This window comes from Macaca nemestrina, chromosome 5 (assembly GCF_043159975.1).
Source record: "Macaca nemestrina isolate mMacNem1 chromosome 5, mMacNem.hap1, whole genome shotgun sequence".
NCBI lineage: Eukaryota > Metazoa > Chordata > Mammalia > Primates > Cercopithecidae > Macaca > Macaca nemestrina.
In genome coordinates this window covers 142,351,762-142,378,595 of record NC_092129.1, presented here as the reverse complement: position 1 = coordinate 142,378,595, position 26,834 = coordinate 142,351,762, and the positions used below count along the sequence as shown (strand labels likewise).

The 26,834-nt window shown below is 47.9% G+C and overlaps 1 long non-coding RNA gene across 2 annotated transcripts; it reads right to left on the bottom strand.

Moving 5' to 3' along the window:
* Positions 1-6,685: 6,685 nt before the first annotated feature.
* Positions 6,686-25,461, bottom strand: LOC112428001 (uncharacterized). Of its 2 annotated transcripts, none has more exons than XR_011623752.1 (3): positions 25,245-25,461; positions 8,304-8,443; positions 6,686-7,100 (listed from the first exon to the last, which is right to left on the bottom strand). It is a non-coding gene; the product is annotated as an uncharacterized lncRNA (long non-coding RNA). The 2 variants fall into 2 exon arrangements; XR_011623753.1 differs by lacking the exon at positions 25,245-25,461 and adding an exon at positions 21,567-21,794.
* Between the last annotated feature and the right edge of the window lie 1,373 nt (positions 25,462-26,834).

Below are 26,834 nucleotides of genomic sequence, written 5' to 3'. Positions count from 1 at the left end.
CTTTACCATCGCAGAGCTGGAGACACAAAGAGACCAAGAAGTGGAATTAGAGAAACCCAGAGATGGAGGCAGAGAACAGATAAATGAAAAGAGAGGCAGACACTCCCCCTCCCAACACCTGCCCACAAAGCCAGAGGCTTTTCCCACGGGTCATCTTAGCGCTCTCCTGGCTCTCCTGGAGTCCCCTGTGCCCTGTCTTACAGGAGAAGAGTGTTCTGGCTCCTGGAGGCCTGAAATTGATTATCCCAGTCTCCACTGTCCCCATCTCTTCCTTCCCTCTTAGTGTCCCTCCTGTCCTGTGCCTCAGGACATGGGAGAGATTGGATACATCCTCGGAGGACTGTGGATGGTGCCTGCAAGGGGAACTGGGTGTCAGGGACAAGCTGCTGGCAGTTCTAGAGTCCATGGAGCTGGAGGACAGGAGAGGGAAGCGAGAGGTGTGGCCAGGGAGGGGCTCTGGGAAAGGCATTGCTGGGGAGGGCTGGAGGTGAGGTTTTGGTGTGGAAGTGGAGAGGAGAGTAGGCGGCAGAGAAGTGACTGAGGAAGGGGAAAGACAGGCAGAGAGGGAAGAAAGTGGGGGAAGATGCAGGGGAGGTGGGAGAGAGAGAGGTGAAGGAAGAGAGAGACAGAAGAGGGGAACGGTGGAGGTTGGGGTGGCAAGGGCAGAGAGAGGCAGAGTGTTTCAGAGCTGGCAGAGCCTGTGAGGACAGGCATGGTGCTTAGGTGGGAAGCCCTTGAGGAGACTGACTGACAGTGGCTGCCTGAGCATCGTGGAGAATGGCAACAGAGTTTCCTGAGTGTCCTGGGCCCTGAGTCCCAGATTCCTGGGTTGGGGCAGTCTGCTGGCTCCCTGCTCTGTTCCCTGCTCAGGAGGCTGGACAGGTGCAGGAGAACCTGCGGGGGCGGCTCTGCAGGCAGCAGGAGTGGCTGTGTCAGCTGCAGGGTCCAGACCTGACTCAGGACGGAAAGAGCAGGCGGCAGACCTGACTGTCTTCTGTCCCTCTCATGACTGCATCTCCGCCATGCTCACTTCTCCTCCCTTTCATTTCCCTACTGGAGCCCTGCAGGTGGCCTGGGGCAGAGTCCTGCTGAGTTCTTTCTTGTTGATTGTAAGTCATGTCCATCTACCTCCTCCTGCTTTGCCCACTCTTCCTTCTAATTGAGATACAGTTTCATGGTTGTTATTGTTATTATTTTCATCATCATCTTTATTACCATTATCTTTTGGAAGCTTGTAAGCTCCCTGAGGGCAGGAGTCTTATTCACCTCTGTGTGTGCACACATGTACAGACCACACTAACTCACAAACACCCCTGAGTTATTGACAAAGACCCCATGCTTACTTCAGGGAGTGCTGTACCAGTCAGGGTGTTTGCAAATCTACTCTGGCTAGCTTAAGCAGAAAATGAAGATGTTAAATCTTTGTGGGAGACAGACTCAGACTTTGGGAGCAGCTACCCAGTCAGGAAAAATGCCCAAACCAACCCCAGTCTCTTCTCCTACAGACCTCAGAGCTGCCGTGGACTGGCACATGCCTCAGAGCTCCCACTGCTGATACAGGGTTCTGGATCCTGGTGCCTCCATCTCTGCTGCTTCCAAAGCCAGACGCCTCTGCCCCTGCCTTCACCAGGAAATAGCTACTGCATGGCATTGGCTACTGCTTGCCTGTCTCAGGCTGAAGCCTCTACTGGTGGGTCCCATTGGCAGAGTCCATGTCCATGCCCTTGTCATAGCTACAAGAGACACTGGGAAAGAAGAGTCTCTGGTTTCTCACTCCAAGAGGCAGGACTCAGAGTGGGAAATTCTCCAACAGGGGAGTGGTGTCCAAGAGACGTGGGTGGCCAGAAAGCTTGCTGGTGTTCTCTAGGCAGTCAGGGGCACCTGCCTGTAGGACTGCACTGATGGTGGTGGATGTGGAGATGTCTATCTCATTGGCAGCTACCATGGAGGGCATGTTGTCTCCCTGGGGGAAACTGGGGGCTCATGTATCCAGGCAGGGTGAGGCAGGCATGGAGGATGAGGTGGCTGAATCCAGGCACAGCAGAGCCCCATTGGTAAGCAGGTGAGATATACCCTTGGCATTTTCTCACCTGCAGCCCACCTTCTGCCAGGGAACTGTGCAGAACTGCTGGAGGAGGGCTAACAAAGCTAGGGGGACAGCAGGAACACCCCTTTCCAGGTGTGTCTGCTGATTAAAAAGGGATGCAAAGTGAGGAAACGAAATTGGATCTGAAGGTGCGAGGCAGGGCAGCCTGGCTGTGCAGATGTTCCAACCAACCTGCTCACCGAGGGTATTTCTGTTCGCCCACTGCCTGTGTTCCCATCCTGCCAAGGCCATAAAGACAAGAACACTCCCTCCTGGATCTCTAGAGGTGAAAAATACTCGTGCTGAAATATCAAGCACCTGGTAGGGAATGGGGGTTTGAGGGTAAGGCAACCCCCTTGCCTTGTCCCAGGCTGGGCTGTCAGTCATTCATTCCACCCCAGCATCACAGAGGTGGGGTCCCTCTCCCCCACACCACCACCCATAGCCCCCTACTCTAGATCCTTCCCCACACATGCCCAGGCAACCTCCTGGTGAGAATGACACCTGAGTTCCATTTATCTTTGTGGCTTTTGGCTAAAGGGATCCACACGCAGCAGGCAGGTTCATGAGCCTAATCAGGCCTGATGCATCTCTAACCAGACAGGGAGTGCGTGTCTGGATTTGTCACCGGACAGGTACAGATGTTGGAGGCTCTCATCCATGAGACGGAATCACTCTTGGGGATTGAGAGGCTTAGGCGGTGTCAGTCAGAGACAGTGCACACATCTCAAACTGGGACAGAGGCTGCCGGCAAAGCCCTCTTCAACCCACTGGAGTCAGCAGCCCAGGGCTTCATAAACCAAGTTATGAGAGCAGAGCTGAGAATTTGTAAGGTGCCTCCTTTTTAAAGCCTTTCACTTCACCTCCTCTCTCTCAGCTAGCGAGTCTTTCCAGGGCAACACAGGTAAAGGGATGAACAAAGTCTCAGAAATAGAGCATCTGGGTTGAAACCAGCTCCACTCTCTACTAGCTGAGGGGCCTTGGGCAAGTCACTTACCTGCTCCTGGTCCCAGGTAATGCATGTCGCCCGTGGGCTTGCTGTAAGCAGTGAGTGGGATTCTCTAGGCAGCCGCTCCGTCTCTCATGCTCCTGTAGCACTTCATTCCTCCCTATTAGGCAGAAACTGTCTAGCACTGGACATATTACTTAACCTCTCTGAGACCCATTTAGTGCCTGTCTACAATGGAGAACCGTGACAGTGCCTACTTGGTCGGGCTGTCAAGAGGGTTCATACCTGCAAAGCCTCCTGACAGCCTGGTGCATGGCGAGCCCTCAGGAAATGGTGGTGGTGGTTTTTGGTGGTGGTGGTGGTGGGTACTCCAGCATCCCCCTTTTCGGGATGGAAGTTTCCTTGTCTTGCTTCTCTTGCCAGCCAGGGAATGGATCGGGGCAGGGTCTCTATCCAGCCTGCATCCTGGCAAGCAGCCGACATTCAATAAATCTACGTTTGATAAATTAGTGAAAGAGACGATGCCATACAAAGACAACACACCACCGCAATGCTGCATAGTGACTCTGGGTATCTGCAAGACCCCTGTGGCCTCTTGTCCACTGTGAGGACTTGGGCAAGAGACTGCACTTCTATGAGCCTCAGTTTTCCCATCTGTGATGTGAAGATATATGATATTGAGATATAGTAGAAATACATCTATATATATATGTCTTATCCCTAGTTTCTTGGCATGCAGCTCCTAAAACCCGTGGGATCTCCAGAAGTGATAAGTCTTTGTGTATGTTAATGAAATGACTGGTGTCTGGGGGCTCCTGGATAGCCTGGGATTGGGGGACTGGTTGCCAGGGGAACCAACCACATGATCAGAGGGTTGAAATGTTCAGCCTCACTTCGCAGAAGGGGAGAGGGGCTGGAGATTGATTTAATCATCAATGGCCAATGAGGTGATCAATCATGCCCACATAATGGAGCAAAACACCCAAAAAGATGAAGTTTGGAGAGCTTCCAGGTTGCGAACACATCGAGGTGCTGGGAGCATGTGTGCCCCACCCCACCCACATACCTTGCCCTGTGCATCTCTTCCTTCTGGCTGCTCCTGAGTGGTGTCCTTTTATAATAAACTGGTGGTGAAGTAAGTAAGCTGCTTTCCCGAGTTCTGTGAGCTGTTCTAGCAAATAATTGAACATGAGGAGAGGGTCTTAGGAACCTCTAATTTATAGCCAGTTGGTCAGAAGCACAGATGGCAGCCTGGACTTGTGATTGGAGTCTGGAGTGGGGGCAGTCTTGTGGGACAGTCTTTTAAGCTGTGAAGTCTGCACTAACTCTAGGAAGTTAGCATCAGAATGCAGTTAAATTGCAGGACACCAAATCACTGTTCACTGAAAATTAGAGAATTACTTGGTGTGGGGAAAAACACTCCCTACACAGTTGGTGGTCAAAAGTATTAATGTAGTTGGTGTAGAGAAATAAAGTTTGTTTTTCTTATTCAGGATAACAGCCCCACCTCAGAGAATGGGTTTAGATGATGTCTCCAAAGCATCCAGTACAATTCTGGGCTTATGGTGGATGCTTAAAAAGTGGTGGCTGGCAGCTGTCCCCTGGAAGCCAGCCTAGAAAACTGGTGACCTTAACCAAGAATCTCCCACCTCTCCTCGCCTAGGTCTCACCTCCCCTTCCTGCTGCCCTGCTGTAGTCCAAAATGACCACCGCCCACCCCCAACCCCCAAGAGCCTCAGTCAACTGGAGTCTTGTGAGGGTGGCTATAAATAAATTAATTCCCACCAGGTGTGATTCATAAGTTCTACCTTTCCCAGGCTACTTGCATATATAAGAAAGAAGTTTGGAGATGGCACTATTCGCAAGTTAGCAAGCTAGAACCATAGGGAGTGATGAGGAGTGGAGAGAATTCGAGAACAGTGTATTCGAAATTGTTAAACAGTACGTTGGCAAAACAAAACATTTGGTTATGGGTCCCAGTTTGCAACCTCCAAGACAAAAGTGGGCTGGAAGGGTGAAATTCTAAGCTGAGAGTTAATCAGGACCAGAGTAGCCACACTTCCCCTTCAGATCATTCCGCATCCATTGGGTGCGGCTCTGAGTCTCTAAAACCTGAGAAATGCCACAGCTAGGAGCCTTTCCTCTCCTCGTTGATTCAAGGAAGTCCAAGAGCCAGGGACGGTGCCCCTCACACTGCCGGGAAGGCCTGACACTCTCTCTCCCCATGGCGCAAGTTGAGGCCAATCCGCTCCTTATTTAGAAAGAGCTGGGACTTAAATGTCAGTGGATGATATGGGAGCAGCATGACAATTACCAGCTTAAACTGAAATAAAGGAAAGAAGGATTTAAAAATGCCCAGCACCCATCAAGCCAGGCCAGAAGAGAAGAGCGAAGCCCTCTGTTTCTACATTAACTCCTCATCAGCGAGGCGCAGGTCAGAAGGGTGGCTGGGGAGGAAGCTGGGGAGGGGAGAGTGGGTGGGAAGCTGAAGGAAGGTCAGAGGTGGTGCTGACTTGGGCTCCCACACTCTCAAGGAGGGGACCCAGAAGGCCCCCTGCTCCTTTTGGCAGTACACTCAGGGGTTGGTTGGACCTGTGGTTCCAAACTAGGCAGACTGAGTTCAAATCCCAGCTCCTCCACTAACTAGCTCTGTGATTGTCCCAACTTCCTCAACCTCTCTGAGTTTCAGTTTCCTCATTTAGACCAGTGGGATGATGATAATTCTTCTTAAGATTAAATGGGGTAGTGCCTGTATGTCACTGGGCATGCAGCGATACTCAGCAAATGATGCCTCTGCCAGTCAGATGCAGTCAGGAGCTAAGAGCCAGGTACAGCCCAGATCACGCCTAATTCCATTACCCCCAGTCGTTGAGCTGCAGATAGTCTCTTTTATTTTAATCTTTCTGTAGGGGGAATGTGTGGTGCTCAGATGTAGGTCCAGCAGGAACTTGGCACCTTTGCAGCAGCCTCAGCCTCTCCTTTCTCTTGGGTGCAGGGCTCAGCTGGGCAGGCGCTCCAGGACCAAGGCCTGGGCCCTCATCTTGGAGCCCCTCTGGGTTGCTGCAGCATCTCCTCTTTTCAGGGTGAACTGCTCTGGAGGCTGGGCGATGGTGGAGATGCACCCCACAGGGCCAAGGCAGCCTGGGCACTTTCCCTAGGAAATTCTTGACACTCTGCACTTTTCCACTTGGCCTCCTTTAAAGGGACTGCTCATCTGGCCTCCCCTGGATGTACTAGAATTGGCCCCACAGGCTGACCCAGCTGGACCCCAGGCTCTGGGTGAGCGGTGGCCTGGATTTGTTTACCCATCTCCTTCAACTCTCTGCAGGGGAGCAGCCCTTGGTTTCTGAACAGGGGCAGTTCTAGGTCACCTTTGAAAGGACCTGCTGGGATTTCTGCAATGCTCCCCTCCGGCATCCACAGCGGGTCACTGAAGCCCAGCTGATGGTCTGTCCCTGCCTATCCTGAGAGCCTCTGCCCCTGAAGCTGGCAGTTTTTCTCAACCACGTCACATCCTCATCACAGCCACCAGGGTCAGAGTCTTCTTTGGCCTCTGAATCAGGCCCAGGCTCCTCCTTTGTTCAGCCCAGCATCCACCTGTCCCAGCTGTGTCCTATATATCAATCAGCATTCTGTGTAGAAAGCAGAAACACCCAAAGGATCCAGCAGAAAGAGATTTAATAAGGGAAATAGTGACTTACAGAGTGATCAGAGGTCCTAGACAAATGAAGGTCAGGACCACTGCTAGGCTTTAGGCTTAAGGTCACATCCCCACAGCTGTGAGCCTGAGACCAGGAGACAGCTGCTGCCCCTGCAAGGACCACTGGTGTGGCTCCAGCTGCCCTGCATTCAGGAAGCTGGTGACAAGACCGTGGATATACCAGTTGCTGCAAATCCTCACGTTGGCAGGAGCCCGCGGACCGTCCAACACACTGCAGAGGAACGCCTCTGCTCTCTGCCACTGTCCAGAGCTCATGGAAATGCCTCTTGTTGGCAAAACCGAAACTGCAGCCAGATCCAAACAGCAAGAAACTCTGGGAAATGTCATTTTTGTCCTGCTAGCCCCTGTGATACAGAAGGAACATAAAGGGTATGAAACAATGCTAAGTGCTGGTAGACAATACCCAGCACAGCCCAGAACTCACTCAGACCCCAGCTGGCCCGCAGTCCCGGCCTGCTGTAGCCCCACCCAAGCCTATGGCTGGTGCTGACTCCTGCCTCTGCTGCATCGCCCCACACAGCCTCTGTCCCTTCGACAGGTGGAGGACTGGCCCCCTCCATTCCCCAGCCCACACCCAGCTCCTTCAGCTAAGGTCCTCCTAACCCCAGCATAGCTCCCGGGCCTTCCTGGGGCCTTTTTGGGATGGAACCAATCCAAAGGCTGGCTCCGCTGGAGGCTGGCTTGGGACTCAGATGCCTGTGCTCTAGCTGTGAACACAGAATGTCTGTGAGCCACATTCCCAGAGTACATTCACCTGGGGGTCTCGTCCAGCTGTGAGGTTCTGAGATTTCTAAGTATCTTTCTTTATAAGCAGAGTGGACACGGACACACACACACACACACACACAGTCCTCAGGGAGCTACAGCTTTGCTGAGTCAACCCAGAGTCACTGTCCAACTCTCCTCTGGAAACGTGGGCAGAAATAGGTGCTGAGGGAGGAGGGGTGGCTGAAGCAGAAGGCTGAAGCACATCCCCCACCACTGACTTCTTGCTTGAGTGGGCTGGGAAAACCCGCGGAGGACAGGCTTGGGGAGGACAGAGGAGGCTGGGGCGAGAGACGTGGTAAGGGCAGAAGTGAAGCACTCAGGCCACACGAGAGGAAAAGCTACTGTCTGTGCTGAGCTGGACCTAGGGGCTCAGCCCCCAGCCTCCCTGCTGTCCCCTGCTTAGCATCGTCTCAACTAGACCTCTCCCAAAGCAAAGCTACAGCCATGCCAATGACCTTGAGCTGCACATTCAGCTTAATCCGCATCAGTGTCAGAGTGAAGGCCTTGCTGTCAGTCCAGGATATTTATAACCCGCTTGCCAGGTCCCACTACCTGGCGGCCGCCAGGAAACTAGGCCACAGGAGCCACAGAGGAGGCAAGCCCTCCCCCAACCCCAATCCCAGCCTCAGACGGCTCTTCCGTGGCTGTTGGCACCCGCCCTGGCTGGGTGCCTCCTCCCTATGTCACTGCTCCCTGCTGGCGATCAAAACCCGCCAGAGTTCCCAATGCCTGGGGGCATGTCCACAGGCCTGAGTACAATGTCCATGGCTTCCACTTACCACTGTCTTCCCTGCCCACTCCTTGTGGCCATGTGGTGTGGTCACGAAGGCTCTGCCTGCCTGGGGTCAGGTGCCGGTTCCACTGTTCTCTGTGTTGACCTCAATAATCTTGTGACTTTTCTGTGTCTCAGTTTTCTTATCTGTAAAATGAAATTAATAATGAAGACTCCATGAATAAAAGGCTCAGAATGGTGCCTGACACATCGTAAGGGCTCAGTGTGTACCAGCTTATCTAGAAAGGTCTATCAGATAGCAGCAGAAGCCCCAGGGCCAGGCTGTTCAGGTTCAAATCCTGGTTTGGCCACTCACTGGCTCTGTGACCTTGTGCCCATTAATTATCCGCTCTGGGCCTTAGTTTCTTCCCATGATATGGTTTGGATGTTTGTCCCCTCCATATCTCATGTTGAAATGGGATCCCCAATGTTGGCAGTGGGGCCTGGTGGGAGGTGTTTGGGTCATGGGGGCGGATCTCTCACGAATGGCCTGGTGCCCTTCTTGTGGTAGTGAGTGAGTACTCGCTCTGAGTGCTTGCGAGATCTGGTTGTTTAATAGCACGTGGGACCTCCCCCTTCTCTCTCGCTCCCTCTCTCGCCGTGTGACACACCTGTTCCTGCTTCATCTTCCACCAAGAGTAAAAGCTTCCTGAGGTCTCACCAGGAGCAGATACTGGGCCATGCTTCCTGTGCAGCCTACAGAACTGTGAGCAGATTAAACTTTTTTTGTTTTTAAATAAATTACTCAGCCTCAGGTATTCCTTTATAGCAACACAAAAACCATGTAAAATCAGAAATGATAATAGTATCTACCTCATGGAAGTGTAAGGATTAAATAAGCTAATCTGTAAAGCTCTGAGAATGGTGCCTGGCACACAGTAGGTGGTCAATTAATATTAGCTCTGATAATGATAATGATTAGCATCATCATCATCATCGTTTATTCTGGAATGATTTTCTCCCAGCCAGGCTGCCCTCTCTTCTTCTTGCCTCCACACTTTAGCTGACACAAACGTTCCCCTTACACACACTCTCTCTTCTTCCCTCCCAATTCAAACTTTGCGTTTCTTTCAAGCCTTACCTCCTCTATGCAGCCTTCCTTGACCATTTTGGTGAGCTTTGCACTGTCTTCCTCACCCAAACCACCTTAAACCAGATCCCCCACGTGATTCCCGTGAGTAAACCTAGACTCCAGACCCTGAAGGCAGAGGCTCTGCCAAGCCCACTTCTCCTTCCTGCTTTATGCTGAGCTAACAGCGGTGAGATCAAAGATGTTGTGGATCAGACGTGTCCTTGTTGAGTGTCCAGGGCCCTCCACTCTGGGCAGGGGTCTGATTCCTGGGATGAGGGTACAGTGTGTCCTGGCCCTCAAGAGACAGGTGTGTGTGTGGGCGTGCGCGCGCACGCCCACACACACACCTACACGCTTGTGACCTGTAAAGTAAAACCTAGTCATTTCCCCAGAAATAATCCCACATTCTGGCCACTGACCACCAAAATGCATTTTTTCCCAATCCCAGTCATTTTCTGGATGTTCTCAGTTTGAGAGAGGACCAGGCCTGTATGCTGTGTCCTAGGGGTGGACCCGAAACCCTTCCCCACCAGAAAAGGGCAGGTAGGAAAATGTCTTCCTCGGACACCCAGGCACAACAAGCCCAGGGACACAGGGCTCAACACGGGGGGAGGGCAGAGGGGGCGGGCACGAGGATCTGGCTCAAACACCACAGTCCTTTCCTTGAGGAAGAAAGCAGCACTCCAGTGTCACTGTGTTCCCCGTATTGAAGGCCTAATAAACAGCAGGTCAGCCCAGCAGTTCAGTGGTTCTGACCTGGCACTGTGGCTGTGTCCGGCACTCTCAGCCTCGGCCAGTCAGAGGCTTGCTGACACTGCCTCCTTCCTCCCCTCCTCCCCACAGGCCTATCACTGCCGAGAGCTCTCCTCCAACCTCCTCCACTGCCTCCCCAGCAATTTCCTCTCCTCTCAGGGGCGGCCTGGCCAGGATCAATGTTGCTCAACCTACAGGGGCTGCCTTTGGTGGGAGCCCCCCTTTTTCCTATGTGCTGGGGGAAGGGGTGGGGGATAGGAAAGGGGCTCAGCAGGGTTGGGGAGGGGTCCTTCCTCGGTACTCATTGTCCCCTCTGGGGGTTGAGGGCGGTTACAAAATGGATGAGGATGGGAAGAGGCCCTCCTGCAGTGCCCTGTGCTTGGCCCTCAGGCTGTCCCCTTACCCATCTTCCCGCTCTAGTCTAAGAGCACCTAAAAAGGAGTCTCACTGTAGCTCTCATGACCCATAACTGAAAATTAATCCCCTCCACGTCCTTTCTAAGTTATCCCAGAGATATGACATGTCAAAAGCACATTTGTCTAATGGAAGGACCCCAGGCCAGGGGAGAGGGGCGTTGGGGAGAGAAGCCTTAAAAAATCCAGCCAAGCATCTGTGGTTTGTGCTCCATGTAAAGTGAAATGTGGGCATTTCTTCCACTAAACGGCATGGGAATAAGTGTAGTGATACTAGCTGGCATTTATACAGCACACTACAGTTACAAGATCCTTGCCCCACCCTCTCAGTTTGTTACCCTTCTGCATTGCAATAGAGCAAGGGAAGGCTGTTGAACCCCCTTTGACGTGGAAGGAAACAGAGCCTCAGAGCAGCTAGGAAGGGGGGATCAGAGGCTGTTTGTGCCCCACCTAGATGTCCTTTACCAACTGGGCACTCACTCCAGGCTGCTGCAGTGTTGGCTGCTAATAGCTCATAACTATACCCTTCTCCTCCACATCGCCTTAGCCAGCAGGAGCCACTTCCCTGGGAGATGCTTTGGAGGTTAAGCCCTCTACCGTAGCCCCTTCTCCGGGAATAACGTTTAGCTAAGGCCTGACTGCTGTAGCGACAGAAACACCACCCTCTTGTCTTCAGGTAGAACAAACTCCATGCGCTGTACATGCCCCAAAGCCCCTGTGGGTTTGGCCCAGCTAGACCTCCCCTGAAGTGGCATCTTTGTCTGGACCCTTCTGCTGCTCCATCATGCCCTACAATCCCTCCCAGCTTCTCTGCAAGCACTCACTCAACAAACCACACGCTGGAATATCCTCTCAAACCCTGCTTCTAGGGAACCAGACAGAGGGCTAGTACACAGGGCTTCAGATCCTGAATCCGGATGTTCCTGAGACAGTCTGGTTCCTAAGCATCCTGTGGGTGTCTGTTGCGGTGAGAACCTTGCTTTCTTCCAGGACCTCAGCTCCCTCCCTCTCCTCCTGCCAGGGCAGAAGCTGGTTCTTAACACTTTGACTGTGAACTGAGGGATGAAGCTGCCCAAAGCCCCCGGCACCTCCCAAACCCCACTGAAAGCTCCCTCTCTCCCGCTCCCACCCCGGCTGTGTTAGCCAACACCATGACTCAGGCCCCATCCCCACAGCCCTCCACGGGCCCCCAGATTGCTACCCAGTGCCCTGGCATGTTAAGCAGTACAGATGGCAATTAACTGCGTGACAGGAAAATAGCCCGACACTAATTACTTCAGGGACAAGGCCGGGGACCATTAATAAGTGATGAAGGAGTCTTTCCAGAGGCTCTTTGGCTGGCCCCTGCACCAGCCTGCAGAAGGCTGGAGACTGATGAGGACCCTTCCCCACGCAGAGCTCAGTGGTGTGGGTGGGCAGTGAGACAAGTGTCAGTGCCGAGGGAGATGCCACACATTTTCCAGGGGAAGTCAAGCCGCTCTCCCCAGCAGTTAAATTGACAACTGTTAAGGAGACAGTCCTCATCCTTCAGACAGGCAGAAAGCAAACAACAGTGGTTCCCTGGATCTTCTCTGATGAATAATTGATTGTAGAATGCAATCTCATGAATGAATTCCGGAAGAATCCCCAGTCAGCCCCTTCTACACTCTCACATCTGCCTCCCCTTCCCTGGCCCAATCCAAGAGGCAGGCACAATTTCCATCTTCCTGAAATGATTCTGTTTCCTCTGTGCCTGCTTCTAACGTGGCCCCCGGGACAACTCCCACAAGGAGCAGCAGTCAGAGGCCAGGAACGAAGGATGGCATGCCCAGATGGAGGGCTGAACCACGCCGGGTCAGCCCTGGGCTTTGACAGTGCCTCTCTCCAGCAGCATATCACAGCAAGGCAGGGAGAGGAGAAAAGCGTCGTACATTCAAAAACCCTTTCATGTGCCAGAGTGAATGCAAATGCAGACACTCTCACACTCACATGTACACACTGACACACATACCCACTCTCGCACCCACACTGACACACACATGCACAGACACACTCAACACACATGCACACTGACACACTCACACATACACACACACTCTTGTATACACACCAACACATTCACACATGCACACTGACACACTTATATATACATGTGGACTGACACATACTCATGCACACCGACACACGCTGACACACAATTGCTCTTGCGTATACATTCACACTGACATACATATGTACTGACACACTCTTACACAGACACACAGATGCACACCCACACATACACTGACACACACTGACACACACTGACAAACTCGTACACTGACACACACATACATATGCACTGACACACACACATTCAGTTACACTGACACACTAACAAACACATGCACACTCACACGTGCACTGACACACATACACACATACAGTGACACACATACACACTGACACACAAATATGCACTGACACATGCTCACATTCACATAGCCTCACACACACACACACTGATACACACATACTGACAACACACACACACTGACACATTCTTCCTCACACACCCTCTCACACTCAGATGTACGCACTGACACCCACACAGGCACACATACACACACTGACACACATATGCATATGCAGTGACACATGCTGACACACATATACACACTGACACACACATGCACACGGATACACACTCCTACACATACATGCACACTGACACACTCTCATTCTCCCTCACACACATTCACACTCTCACACTGACCATATACTCACACTCACACATTCTCACACACACTCTCACACACACGTACACACTGACACACAAGCCCTTTCACACACACACACACACCCCCACTTGAACAGACAGGGGCTCCCATACTTTAAGAGCCGAAGTAGGCCGGGCGCGGTGGCTCACGCCTGTAATCCCAGCACTTTTGAGAGGCCAAGGTGGGTGAATCACGAGGTTAAGAGATTGAGACCATCTTAGCCAACATGGTGAAACCCTGTCTCTACTAAAAATACAAAAATTAGCTGGGGGTGGTGGTGCACACCTAGAGTCCCATTTACTTGGGGGACTGAGGCAGGAGAATCGCTTGAACCCGGGAGGCGGAGGTTGTAGTGAGCTGAGATCGTGCCACTGCACTCCAGCCTGGATGACAGAGCAAGACTCTGTCTCAAATAAATAATTTAAAAACAGAGCCTAAATATGAAGGAGATATTTATGGGGGAAGAGATATTTGCTTCACAAAAGGATTTGCAACAGGGATTCTTTCAGTAATAAGAAACCAAAGTGCATTGAAAATGGAATTTGATTTACAAAAATGTGATTTCTCTGTAAATTTTCAGAAGCCCATGCCTTGTAGGGGATGGATGTGTGCTTGTAAATATGCAGAACTTGTCAGTGCCCCTCTCCGTGTAGTTCGGGAGAGGGGCAGGGATGTCAGATGGAAATCCTCGCCAAGCCTGCTGGCTACACACTCAGGGGTCTGATGGCAATCCAGCTTGGAGGACCACAGACACCATCTCCTTCTGCACCTCCAGCTTGCAAAGAGGAAACCAAACACTTTATTCCCACGGCTACCACAATCCAAAAATGCAAGGTGTGTTGTGCTCAAAAGATCTTCATCTCCAAATGTTTTCCTTTTATCCCCTAACTCACTAACCAGCCCAGCCTCCAGTGGATGTTTTGAGTGGGGTTAACTAAGAAATATCAGTTATCTCAACTGACTTCTTCATTGATGACTGATGAAAAAAATGAGGCAGAAGCTGCCCCAAACCAGCACCTACTAGACCCTGTGCCCTCCAGCCTTCATCCTCACCAGCCATCCCCATAGTTGTACGAGGCGGAAGCCAAGATAAAAGGCTCTGGGCAGCACAGTCGCGCGGTCCTGTCTCTTCCAGCCCCGTGTCTCCCTCCCTCTCCCCACTTCACTCACCTTCTTTCCCTGCTGGAAGTGAACAGATGAGTCATTTGAACTTTAGCTTCCTCGGCTGCTTTTCTGGATGAGTTTGGAACTCACTCTTTTTGGGTAAGGACCCCACCCACTAATTAAGACCCCTACCCTTAGGAGACAACTTCTGTGCTGGACACTAAACTAGGGTCTCACAGGACTGTCTTGGTAATGCCTTAAAGGAACTGGACACCTAGGGACTTGAAGACACACCAGGGAGTAAAATTCAGGTCTCTGATAATTTCCAGCACTTGTTCCAACAGACAAATGGACTCTTCTTCAAATTTAAGCTCCTTTCTTGTAATAACAATAAGGCTGATCACAATAGCCTTATTTTAAAAAATAGTGTCTGTTTGTTTGTTTTTAAAAAAACACAGCTGATGTATATGCCAGCTATTGTTCTAAGCCCCTTACATATGTGAACCCATTCCGTCATCGCCATAATGCTCTCTAAAGGAAGTACGGTCATTACCCCTCAGAGGCCCAGAGAGGTTCGGTAACTCCCTCAAAGTCACACAGCTAGTAAGCGACACAGGAGGGAATTGAGTTCTGACTCCCTGAGCCCTGCAGACATCTCTATTTCTGACCTCAGCTCCTGCCAATCTTTCCCCACCCCCACCCTCTTCTCTCCAGCTACAAACACACCAAGCCCATTCCCCACAAGGCTTCTGACTTTGCTGTTTCCTCTGCCAGGAAGGCTCCACCTCCAGCTTATCCTGTCTCCTCAGTTGGGCCTTGCCTGACAACCCCATCTAAAGTAGCCACCGTGGCCACCCCCACCCTCACCCACCCTCCATTTACTAGGCATCGATCTGCTGTAATTCCATCAGCATTCCTCACTACCTCAAATGATCTAATCATTGGTTTACTGATTCCACCACAATGAAAACTGCACATGTGCAGTGATTCTGCCCCTCCTCTTCACTACTGTGCACTTTATAACACCTTGGCTTGGCACAAACTGGGCATGCAATAAAGACTGATTGATCAAGGAGTGCTCTATTCACAAACCAATATGCACACCCACTCACGTGCACACACACTGCACACTGGCGTGTGCATGGGAATGCATTCACATTAGACCACAGGCAGACACCATGTCAGTGATACAGTCCTCTGCAGTGTAACACTGATAGATGTGGTGAGGCTAGACTGACATAAATGGGCTTTCTAGCAGTAGATGCTAAGAAACAGAATTCCTCTGAGGACAGATCCATAATTACCCAGCCTGGAAGAATGCAAAACAGAAAATAGAGCCTCTGTGTAGGAGCCCCAGCATCTCTACCACCTGGTCCAGGCCTTTTGTGTTGGTTGCCTGGAGAAATGGAAGACGATTAAAAGGTGTGAGAAACTGGTCCCTTCAGAGTCCTTGGAAGGGGAGGGCGCTAGACCAGTTGCTCTAGTTACTGAATTGAGCTTGCTAAATATAGCTGGCTCAGACGTGGGGCATTGAGGAGGCAGGTCTGAAATCAGATGGGGTGGAAGGGGCTTCCCAGTTCCCTGCCCTCGGCCTTATACTCCCACCCCAGGCCCAATTTGTAGTGAGGGGATGCCCTTGACATGGAGGTGGAGAAAGAGGGAGAAGCAGATGCCTAAGCTTATGGTTGTTCTGATCCAGTGCCTGGCATTCCATTCTGAATGGCAGATATCTGAGGTCAAGGTACAGCCAAACTCTAGCAGATAGGACCCTTGTTCTATGGTACTCAGGCTTGATCAATTTCAATGCTGCGCAAAGCCTTCCTGTGTGCATGTGTGAGTGTGGTTCCTAGAGTAGGAGGGGCAAGAAGGTAAATATGACGTCTTTACAGAGCAGAAGCATGGGGGTGTTGGTGAGAGCAAAACTCTGGAGCTGTCGCTAGTGGCATGGGCTGGATGGGGACTACCTCCTCAGCCCAGCAGATTCCCAAAGCCCTGCTTCCACAGAAGAAGATTCCTAGAATCATGTAGTAGGTGGAAAGGGCTGAGAAAAGCTCTCCATAGCAGAGGGCCTGTGGAGCCCAGGCCCTCCGAGACATTTGGCAAGCCAGGGTGCATGCCTCTGGAATCACCCCACTGCCAGGTGCCCAACACACACCTCCCTCCTTGTCCTCTTGGGCAATCCCAGCCTTTGGAGCTCCTGGTTCCAAAAGCTCTTCCCTAGCCCCAGGTGATGTTCCCCTGGACTCTTAGCCAGAAAGCCTTAGAATGGTCCTGAGAGCACCCACTGTGGTGGCCTGAGATTCTCCTTATCAGCTCATGAATAACCATCTGACCCAGGCCCTACCAGCCCAGAGACCTTGTCTGTAAAATGGGAACTACAATGACCTCTTCAGAGGTTATTCTGAGGGTGAAACGAGAAATGTCAGTGGAGCATCCAGCACAGGTTACAGGTCCAGTCAGCAAAGATGGCATTAGAATGTTTGCCATATTTTCTTTCTCTCTTCTCTTTGTGTCTCTTTGGATTCTGTATTTCCTACAGGAAGGAGATGTGGCCAAACTGTGATGTTGCTTTCTACCTCCTTGAACTACCCTAAGAAGCTTCCTTCTCCACCCCTATCTCTAGTGAAAGCCTTCACCAACCCCCCATGTTGTTGCATATGGCGGGATTTCCTTCTTTGCTAAGGCTGAATTCTACTCCGTTGCATGTATATTCCACTTTTCTTTAACCGCTTCTTCGTTAATGAACACCCAGGTCGCCTCCACATCTTGGCTGTTGTGGCTAGTGCAATCAACATGGAAGTGCATGTTTGAGATCCTGATTTTAATTCCTTTGGATGAATACCCAGGAGTGGGATTGCTGGATTCCACTTATATGAAGTATCTAAAATAGTCCAACTCATAGAAGCAGAGAGTGGAATGGTGGTTGCCAGGGACTGGGAGGAGGGGGAGATGGAGAGTTGCTATTCAATAGGTACACAGTTTCAGTTATGCAAGGTGAATACATTCTAGAAATCTGCTGTACAATGTTGTTGTACATTGTTATAGTTAACAATACCTTATTGTACATTCAAAAACTTGTTAAGAGAGCAGATCTCAAGTTAAGTGTTCTTAATACAATAAAAAAAAATGATCAAAATCACAATGCCCCATTCTGCTGGTTTCTGTGTGGGAGGCTGATTGATCTTGCTGCCTAGTTGGGGACAGTAAGCTGGGCTGTACCTGACACTGTATTGCATCAGTGTTGCTCTTCCTGCTGCTGCCTTTCTTCCAGATGTCTCCTGACTTTCTTGTTCTTTCACAAGAATCAAAGCCTGTGATTATTGGTCAAGCAAGAACACAGGGCAGGAGACAACCTCACCCATCGAAAGAAATGCATGCAGAAAAGCCACCTTTTCCAGTTCTGGGGAGCAACCACCTGACCCTACCCAAGCTCCCTCCCGCCTGTCTTATACCATCTGAGCCCCAGGTACCTGTAGAGGGATCTGCTCATAGGACATGGGGCCTTTGTTTCTGCCCATCCACCACCCAAGGTGTCTAGTCTCCAACTTCAGTGGCGGGGAGAGCTAGGGCACCTAGAGAAAAGCCCCACTGCAGCCTCCTTTCTCGGGGTGAGGTTCTCATGACTGCTCACAGGGAAGGACTGGGATGTGAGCTGGAATCCCAACATGAGGAGAAAGTGTGCCTCCATCCTCCTTGCTCCTCGCTTTCCTTTTCTTCCCTTCCTGCAGCTCAGCTGTTCCCCTCCATTTACATCCATAGCGGGGAAGCTCTTTACCTGGGCAGGCCCCCGATTCTCAGCCAAATGTCCCAGTACTGCCAGTCCTGTCTTGAAGTTGACCCCAGAACATCTTCTCCCGTGGTTCAAAAGGCCTGGCCAGCCACTCTTGTTCCAACAGAGCCACCCTTGCATCAGGATGGGGAGAACAGGGTTCTTGAATGAAGGTTTTATATTGTATTTCTTACTGCTTGAAGTTGTGCTTGGCGGTGAAGAGGATTAAGACAAGAGTTTATTGTTACTTTCCACCCCAACGAGATAGACTGTATCTGAGACAGAAGGAGGATGAGAATAAAAGGGAGGGACTCCCATCTCTCCTAGAGGATCGATGGCCTCCTGTCACCCTGCAGGTTCCTTAGAGCAGAGCTGTGATGTGCTGGGAGTGGGGACCATCTTCTTATGCATGATTATGTTTTGCAGAGGAAGTTCTAGAACACTAAGGAATGGCTTCTTCACCACTGGCACACTGGGCAAGGCTGGGGAGAGCTATGGGGTAGTATTCTTCCCTGGTGTGGTTTCTTGGTGATTGTGCCAAGAATAGTGGAAAGGATGACTCTTGGGTCACAGATGACTGTGGCAGCCGTGCCATCTTCATGTGGGTGGGGAGGTGACTCCCAGGGAATTGGGACCCTATGCTTATGTTGTTTATGTCTGAAGTTATATCAAGGGCTCTTGGATGCCTTTTAGTTGACATTTGGGACAGTGAGGCTCAATTTCCTGCTGGGCCTGGGGGAAGTAAGCAGCTGGCTCCACTTCCTTAGAAATTTTCTCCAGTCTAAGCCCTGACTCATAGCTGGTTTTTCCATTCAGATGATGACCACAGCCCACTCTGGATGCCAAACCTGTCTGTGCTCAGGGATCTAGGAGGGCAAGAGTGGTTCTGGTCAACCTAGGGAAGCCTCATGGGAGACAGGCAGGATTACCCACTCTCCCAAGGCCCTGGCTGAACTCTGACATTCAACATGCCCGGTATTACTGAGGAAAATATTAGTACTCCTTAGCACAAATATCTTACAGAGAATTCTAACATTAGATAAGGAAGACCAGGCTGGATGGCCTCTGAAATACTTGCTGTGCCAGTTCAGTGATTCTAGAACCCAATATGCCCAATGTTATCATTAATATGCTGCCATTGATTACAATGTGCATATAATTAATATAATGGAGGCCGTTAGCACTTCCACTTCTCCAAGTCTATGTGTTATGCATTTAATTACTTTAGCACTTCACAGTTTATAAATATACAACCCCCTGAGCTAGATCTTTCTCCAACGCCATTTTACAAATTAAGGAACCAAGGTGATAGAATAAAACCCCACTTCCCTCACTCACAAAGAGACGAGCAGCTTCCCCCTATCTAGGCTGCTGAAGGACCTTCTTGTTCTCCCCAGGTCACCACCCTATAGCCCACACTGTTTACCCTCCCCCACAAGCTCACACAACCACATCCCCCAAACTCCAAAGGAGTTTGCTCCCCCAGGCCTCCTTGGTCCTCAGAAAAAACAGTCACTCTTTTTTTTTTTTTTTTTAAGAAGGAGTCTCACTTTGTTGCCCAGTCTGGACTACAGTGGTGCAATCTCCATTCACTGCAACCTCCAACTCCAGGTTCAGGCGATTCTTCTGCCTCAGCCTCCTGAGTAGCTGGGACAACAGGCGTGTGCCACCAAGCCTGGCTAATTTTTGTATTTTTAGTAGAGACGAGGTTTCACCATATGGGCCAGACTGGTCTCGAACTCCTGACCTCATGATCCTCCCACCTTGTCCTCCCAAAGTGCTGGGATTACAGGCATGAGCTACTGTGCCATGAAGTTAAGAATGAAGAATAGTCATTCTTAACTGGACAGAAAGCTAATTTCTTCCTCTTCAAGGCATTAGTTGAGCTTTAATAAATGAGACAAGCAGGTCTGAGAACCACTAAGAGCACCTGTGAATTCTTCTGGCTGTAAGAACCACCTTGGACTAAGTAATTTTCTGGCCAATCCATCCTTGCCCAGGTGGTGTGTTCCTCAGAGTCACAGGTACCTGGTAAATTTGTGAAAACATGCCTGTCTGTCAGCTCGAGAAGTTAATTCTTCAGGGAGGCTTGTAAAGACCTCAAAGTCATGGGCCTATGTTCTTTCATTTCTTACAACACGGGGAAGAGTGTCTAGCATTCAGCAAGTTACTAAATGTGAGTTGTTTTGATTTCTGCATCTCCCTCACATTGCTGCTGGGCTCTGTCTTCTAAAGTTCATGGCCCATGTGTTAGGATCCATGACTTGGGACATGAAGGACTTTTCTGGGTTTCATACTGGGGTAGGAGAATATATTTACTAAAGGCTTACTCAGCCCTGTCCCTTACTAGGACTGTGACCTTGGATGTCTCTTGTTTAACCTTTTTATATCTTAGCTTGTTCATCTAAAACATGAGTCTTTGTGTCATGGGCTTAGTGAGGATTAGTTATCATAGCACATATGAGGTGCTTCGCAGAAGTTGTGTAAAGAAACGCCAGTTTCTCCCTTTCCTACCCAAAAAGCCCCATCTACATTGCTAAGAACCTTCCTTTTTGTAGAGCCTTAGAATAGTCAACTGAGATTAGCAGGAGCCCCACCTCCTGGGCTTCAATCTTTCATCACAGGTGCCATTGCTTGGTCCATCGTGTCCTTGAAACATTTGGTAAAGCCACATCTTAGAGCATCTCCTCCGCTCCCCTCTCCTAGGCTAGCAAACCTAACTCCCTTGAGATCCAGCTTTGTCCCAGCCCCACCCTCCTCCCCTGCCTGTGTCTTGGCTGACTCAGGGACCATGACAGGTTTTAGAAGGCCAGTGGCTCATTATCCCTACCCTCTGCACTTTGGCCCCTTGGGCCGGCTTTAGCTCCTCATTTGAGGAGGCCTGGGTGGGGTGATGGGCAGGCCCCAGCCATGGGATATTTACAGAGTGGTCTGGAGCCAGGCTCCCTGATGTGACAGCTGCTGTGTCCTCAAGAGCATGTGCACCCCCATACCTACTGATCCTGGGCTAAAAAGGCAACAGGTAAGAGGGAGGTTATCAGGAGTCCTGAGGTGCCCACAGGTGGCATATGACCCCCAGCCAGGAAGAAAGAGCACCCTGAGGCCAGAATATAGGTTTCCCTTCCTCAGAGTCCTAATCTCTGCTTTGTTGTTGTTGTTGTTGATGCCACATTTACTGCCACTGCTACTCCTCTCTTGCATTCTCTGGTGGCTGGAACATGAGAATGGAGAGAAAGTAAAGAAAACCATCAGGGGTCCCCCCAGGCTCTGAGTTTTAGGAGTCTCCTTATCCACTGCTTGAGCCAGAACCAGAGGTTTTCTTCTGCATCTCTCTGTCTGCACCATGCTGCTCACTCCTGGGTTTCAGGCCATGCTGAGTTCTGCTCTAGAGATTCCAGAGGAAAAAGTGTGCACAACTCACCAGCAGTTTTGTGGTACTTGGAATCCTGGCTGTTTTCAGCCATCCACTTGCTGGTATTTACTGTTCAGATTATTCAAATAGCTGCCCCATGCACTCTATCGAGGTTGTATCATCAGTGGGAGAGAGAGGCTGCCACATGTTTACTTCCTCTTACCCGGAACAGAACACAGTAAAATGGTAAGGTCCTATCAAGTCCTTCTCCTCCCTCCAGAAGGAAGGAATCAAGCCCTGGCTTATTGTCACATTGTCCCGTATCCCTATAAAAACACAATCACACCTATTCACTTATTCATTCATGTAACAAATATTTCTTAAGCACGGATTCTGTGCTAGGCCCCTTCTAGACATGAAAAAATAGACAAAACTACTGTCAGGCAAGGCAGTAACACCTTATGAACAAGTAATGTCATATATAATATGTGGGTAATAAGTGCCATTGTGAAAAATTCAGGAAGGTAAAAGGATGGGAATGTTTTTTGATAAAAGTGGACAGGTAGGACCTCTTTGAATAGGTAATGATATCTGAAGAGAAGGTTTAAAAAAGGCGATCTCTCCAAATACCTGAGGCATTCCTGGAATGGAAATTGCCAGCACCCTTTAAGAGATGAGGGCACGCTCCTGGCAGGTGTGTGGGAAAGCCAGGAGCCTGTGAGCAGGACTGCAGGTGGCAAGGAATGCAGTTGAGGATGAAGTTGGAGATGGGCAGGAGAGGGAGCAGGTCACATGGGCCATGTAGACTGTGATTAGGACTTTGGCTTTTACTCTAAGTGAGATGGGGCATCAATGTGGAGCTTGATGCAGAGTGATACTATCTAACTTATAATTCAACAGGATCCATCTGACTGCTATTGAAAAGAGATTGGGATAGGGGAGTGGGGCCAAGAAGGAAGCAGAAAAGTCATCTAAAAGACTATTAAAGTAATTCAGGAGAGAGAAAATTGCTTATTGATCCAGGGTGATTGAGGTAGAGGAAGTTAGAAAGGCTTGGGTTCTGAATATATGTCGAAGGTAGAATGGACAAGATTTGACAGAGTAAGCTTGGATAGTGAGAGAATGTGAATGGTCAACTTGGCATTGGCACAGAGACCATCTGGTAATTCCTGTTGACCCAGGTATCTCCTACCTAACATCCCTGACATCATGATATCCAGCCACTTAATGAAGAATGAAGACTCCCTGGAAGAGAGACTTCACTACTTCATACAACAGCCTTTTGCAGGCCTCTAACATTCTTTCCTATGCTCACTCAAAATTCATGTGCCTGTGTCTTTCTCTCACCACTCCTAAAGCAATACAAAGCAGGCCTCCACCACCTCCCACAGGACAGTCCTTGAGATTCCTCCGAGGTTATCCTTGAGACTGATCTCTTCCACAGTTGATGATCCCCATTAATGCTGTTTTCAGGAGGAAGTAGCTCTGGGTTTTCTACTAAGTAAAAGGATCAGGAACTGATGGCCCTCTGAGCTCCTTCTAGAACATCATTCATGAATTTTGATATGTGATTCATGTTCAGGCCATGAATCTAAATTTGGCAAATGCACTCATCTCCATCCTGTTTCTTAGGTGGGAGATAGGAGAGTTAGCTTAGCACATGCTTCCTTACCATTAAGGAAACCACAGCAATTAGAAGAGCCCTTCCTTAGACATCCACCTCCATGTCTCCCCTACTCCATAAGCATCCATACCCACACTCTGGTTTACTGCCCATTATAGTAAATGAACTATCCATATTCCTATTTAAAAGCCATCTCCACTGTTCTACTACATCCTATTCTTTCATACATATTCAAGAAATTGATGTTTCTAACAGGTGAAAGGCACCATGGAATAGAGCTAATTTTTTTAAATGAAATACAAGCACTCTATATAAATAAGAGAAAACCTAAATTTATGGAAGAGTCAATGTGCCTGGAAAAATTGACTGAGAATGATTAATTCTGAGACATAGCGTATATAACTATTAGACTATTAAAGAGAAAAAAATACTCATGGCCTCCACACACAACAAGCATGATACCTAGAAAGGTATGAAAATTATATAAGCTTCACAATATTCAAGAAAAATCTGCAAAGCAAGGCAAGAGTGGAACATTATTTTCAAGTAATCAAAGAAAAGTAAATGAACTGTGAGCCATTGCCTTTATTGCAGCAAAACCATTGTTCAGTTATTAAGACTATAGAAAAACAAATGATATATTCAAGGAGTGAGAGAACTTTGTACACATGAACCCTTCTTGGATAATCTGCTACAGGGAAACATTGGCAAAATAATGATGGTGAGCATGTGGTATATTTACTGTAGATCTAAGATTTACATAAGAATCAGGGACAAGGATAGAAAATAATTTATAAGTGTTGTATGTTCTAACAAGGTAGAAAGAATACAACTTAAAATTTGAGCTGAGAATAAAGACAGAAAGAGGAAAGTAGAATAAGATCATTGTTGCATAGAAAACAGGCAGGTGTCAAATTATACCATTTAGAATGAACAATCCACATAGTAAAAGGTTAAGTAAGAAAAAAGATGAATAAAGATATTTTAAAAGGTAACTACTAGAACAAAAATGTACATTTTTTTTTAAATCTCAAGGGAAATCTTTTAAAAAGAGCAAGGAAGACATATAAAGAAAGAAACACATAAAAATACATAGAAAAACATTGAAAACAAAGTGATCCAAATTAATTTTAATGAAGAAGAGAATGTAAAAGCTAAGATGGGAAAAGTTATGCTAGCTAAATAGGAATAACTCTAAAGCAGAAGTAGCTACTCTAATATCACCCAATGCAGAATTTAGAACACAGAGCATTAAACAAGAAAAATAGTAGCATTATAATGCAAAAACCAACGATCTATAATAAAATATTTATTAAATAATATCTATGTAATTAAATAATATGATGTAAGCGATTATACAAAATCCATCTATATGTAAAATAAAAATTACAGCAATGCTAGGATAAATAGAAACAATAATGGTAAGATAGTTTTACACATTACTTTCAGGACAAGAGAAGTCAAGAGAAGTCAGGCAAAAAGTAAATATGGATAGAGAAGACTTAACCAATATCAATGATAAATTAGATTTCATAAATATGTATCAAATGCTATACCCTTTAATAAAGAATATTTTCTCTTCTCAAGCAGAAGTGAAAATTTTATTGAAATTCCTCCTATGTTAGATCACAAAGGAAATATAAGTAAGTTCCATGGTAGGAATATTATAAACAGAATTATCTAATCACAATGCAGTAAAAGTAGAAACAAAAGGCAAAAATTTTAAATGCCTTTCCAAAGGTAAGGGAAAAGAGACTAACTTCACTCTCCAGCCTCAAACAACAAAAACATCTGAAGGAAACATTTAAAACAATGATTTTTAAGATACTGGACATCAAACCATGAAAGACAGTGAACCTGAAAAATTGGAAGACAAATGAGATAGTTCTACAATTTCACCAGCTGAGCCCCTTGAGTGGATTTCCAGGCCTCAGTGCAGGAAAGGGGAGCCCAGGTAGACTCTGACTTGAGGAACTGAAAGTCTGAGAAGATCAGGATGGCCATAGTTCATAGGACAGAGTACCGGAGAGAGGAGAGCGGCAGAGGGTCTCCCTAAAGTATTCAGTGGAATGCGGATCAGTACATACATGCAAGGAACTACCCAAAGCCACATAAAGACTTACCTTAAAGGATCAGAGGAAACTCTGCCAGGTACGTTTACAGGGCCAAGAATTGTGTCTGTTCTGAATAGCTGAGCTGGAAAATCTCATAATTCGTGCAGAATTGTGTCAAGTACTCATGAGGATCTTACCTCAGAATACTCTAGACTAAATGCTGCTATCATTCCACCTAACTAATCTTAAAAGCAAGACATGAAAGGATTAACTGTTTCCAAGTAACTTAACAGCATTCCAAAACAAAGCTCAAGAGTATTTATAGGGAATATATAAATGTCCAACACCCAATAAATTAAAATTCATAATGTCTGGCATCCAATAAAAAATTGCCAAGCATGGAAAGAGGCAGGAAAATACAACCCATAATGAGGAGAAAAATCAATCAATTAAAACCAACCAGAACAGGACACAAGTGTTATAATTAGCAGGCAAGGACATTGAAACAGTTATGATTATAATCCATATGTTCAAAAAAGTTGGTATAGAGACATACAAGATGTCTAAAATTTCTAAATTGAACATCTACAGCTGAAAACTACTATGTTTTACATGAAAAATACATTGAATGGGATTAATGGCAGATTAGACATTAGAGAAAAGAAAGATGACTGAACTTAAAGATAGCAACGGAATCAATCTAAAATAAAACAGAGAATGTCTCTAATGTCTGAAATAATAAAAAACAAAATGAAAGGAGCATCAGTGGGTTACAGGACAATTTCATGTCACCTATCATACCTGTAATTGGAGTCTCCAAAGAAAAGACAAGAAAGAGACAAAAAAAATTTGAAGAAAAATAACAGCCTAAAATAATCCGAATTTGATAAAAACTATTAATGCACAAACCCAGGAAGCTCAAAAGCCCCAAACACAAGAAACACAATGAAAACTATGCTAAGCCAAATCATAATAAAATTACTCAAAACTAGTGATAAAAAGAAAACCTTAAAAGCAACAGAGAAAAAGACAACTTACATGAAGAGCAACAAAGATAAGGAAGATAGTCGCTTTTTGTCAGAAACAATGAGAGCAAGGAGACAGTGTAGCAACATCTTTAAGGTACTAAAAGAAGTAAACTGTCAATGTAGAATTCAAAAATGAAGGCAAATAAATAATTCTTTAGACATGCAAAAGCTGAAAGAATGCATGCCAGCAGAGTCACACTGCAAGATATGTTAAAGAAGGCCTTTCAGGCAGAGGGGAAAATAACAGCAGACTGAAATACAAATCTACCCAAATAAATGAAAGGAGAGGAAATGGTAGCCAGGTGGATAAATATAGAGATGTTTGTTGATGTACGATGGAGTGCATCTCCATAAACCTATCGTAAGTTGAAAATATCTTAAGTCAAAAATGCATTTCATACACCTAACCTACTTAACATCATAGCTTGGTTTAGCCTACCTTAAACATGCTCCGAACACTTAACATTAGCCTACAGTTGGGCAAAATCATCTGGCAACACAGTACACTGTAGAAGTATTGGTGGTTTATCTGCCTGACTATGTGGCTGACTGGGAGCTGTGGCTTGCTACTGCTGCTCAGCCACATAGGAGAGTGGAGTTTTCTATTGAATGCATTTAGTTTTTGTACCAT